This window comes from Phoca vitulina, unplaced genomic scaffold (genome assembly GCF_004348235.1).
Source record: "Phoca vitulina isolate PV1807 unplaced genomic scaffold, GSC_HSeal_1.0 scaffold50, whole genome shotgun sequence".
Classification (NCBI taxonomy): domain Eukaryota; kingdom Metazoa; phylum Chordata; class Mammalia; order Carnivora; family Phocidae; genus Phoca; species Phoca vitulina.
In genome coordinates this window covers 11,658,455-11,660,703 of record NW_022589753.1, presented here as the reverse complement: position 1 = coordinate 11,660,703, position 2,249 = coordinate 11,658,455, and positions in this window count along the sequence as shown.

Here is a 2,249-nt window from a genome sequence, read left to right as displayed (position 1 = left end):
TTCCAGCATGGTGAGAGATGATCAGCCACATACAGCAACATGCAGACATTGTGGAAACAGAATGTTGAGGGAAAGAAGTAAGAAACAGAAGGAGAGGGGCTCCTGGGTGGCTCAGTTGGTTAAGCGACTGCCTTCAGCTCAGGTCATGATCCCAGGGTCCTGGGATCAAGTCCCTCATCGGGCTCCCAGCTCGGCGGTGAGCCTGCTTCTCCCTCTGACCCTATCCCCTCTCATGCTGTTTCTCTCTCTCTCTCTCAAATAAATAAATAAATAAAATCTTTAAAAGAAAAAAAAAGAAAAGAAAAGAAACAGAAGGAGAACCCGTAAATTAAAAACTCTCATGCATTAAATACTACTACTTGTGGGGCCCCTGGCTGGCTCAATCGGTTAAGGGTCCAACTCTTAGTTTCGGCTCGGGTCATGATCTTAGGGTCGTGAGATCGAGCCCCAAGTTGGGCTCTGTGCTCAGCGTGGAGTCTACTTGAGATTCTCTCTCTCCCTCTGCCCCTCCTCCTGCTTGTGCTCTCTCTCTCTCTCTCAAATAAATTTTTTAAAAAATACTACTACTTGTTTTACAAAAACACATATACACCTAGGGACATACGTCATAGGCCTGGGCATCAAGGATGAAGAGAAAAATTAAATTAAATTAAATTTAAAAACAGTGGAGCACAGACCAATGATGGCAGGTTTGACTCAACAACCAAAAGGTGCTCTGTTTCACTCTCAATTTAAAAACCGAAGTTTATGGGGCACCTGGGTGGCTCAGTCAGTTGAATGTCTACCTTCGGCTCAGGTCATGCATGATCCCAGGGTCCTGGGATAGAGCCCCGTGTTGGGTTCCCTGCTCAGCAGGGAGTCTGCTTCTCCCTCTCCCACTCCCCCCGCTTGTGCTCTCTCTGTCAAATAACGAAATCTTTAAAAAATAAAAATAAAAACCGAAGTTTAGACAGAGATACCTGCTTTCACCTACAGAGTAACAAAAAAATCCAGAAGTTCATAACACACAGTGCCGCCAAGCTTCTAGGGAAACAGGCACCCTCACACATTGTTGGTGGGACAATAAATTGGTACAACCTCTCCAAAGTGCAATTTGATCTTATGGATCTAAAGGTAAAACGCACAAATCTGTCATAAGATCTGATTGCAGAGATTTTTCGCACAGATCTACTCACACGCATGTGTGATGGCATTAAGGAGAAAGAAAATGACTCTCCCATTGTGTGGAAACAGAAAAAAGCCGGAAATAACCTAATGGTTCCACAGCAAGGGAATGACTAAGTGGAACTCGGGCCAGCCCCATGGTGGAATACTACGCAGCTGTGAAAAGGGACGACGGCAGCACACACGTGCTAAATGAAGATCAGCAAGACATGTCAAGTGAGAGCAAGCAAGATGTGAGACACTGAGTGTTCCCTGCTTCTGTTTGTGTAACTAAAGAGCATCTGTGGTCACGTGTATTGGCATTCACACACCTTCTCTGCGAGAGCCCACAGGACACCGAGCACAGGGTTGCTGTGGGAAAGGGGACCCGCAGAGCCAGGGGCCAGGGCGGGGGGAAGACTCTGTCCTCACTGCATACCTTTTTGTGCCATCTGAATTTTTTTTACCACTTACATGTCTTGCCAAGGTTTTGAGCAGAATTTTAAAAAATAGAAAAGCGAACTCATTTCTCCCCCAAATTTCATGAAATGCAAATAACAGGAAACCAATTGTCTCTCACCCCTCCCCTGAGACCACTTCTATCAACAGCTTTCCAGGTTTCATAAGTGATCTGAAATGCTGGCATGCGGCGTCTGTGCTGTTTGAACTTGAAGGACAGGCTGCATGACCTAAAATTGAGCATAAAACCTTTCTCTGGTTAAGTCAGAAGGAGCAGGAAGGTTGTTGTAGGGAAGGTGAGCGGAAACGGTGAGCCGGGACGGTGGCCTGGACAAAGAAGGGGCAGGTTTCGGGAGACAAGCGTCAGGGACAGGAAGGTGGAGGCAGAAGGGAAGGGGCGCCACAGTGTCCAAGTCCCCTCTGGGCATGTGTTTCTGTCCTGGTCAGGACGGGGCTGAGTGCAGGGGACCTGGACAGGCGCCCAGACAGGGGAGACTGGAGTCCGGATCAGAAACTCCGTGATGGGGGCTCTGGGGGCTCCAGAAAGGGGTACAAGAGTCCTGGATATTAGAGTCTGGGACCCTCAAGGTCAGAGCAAGATTAATGGGTAACGTACTCACTTGTTCCAGACTGTCTGCCGTGAAGCC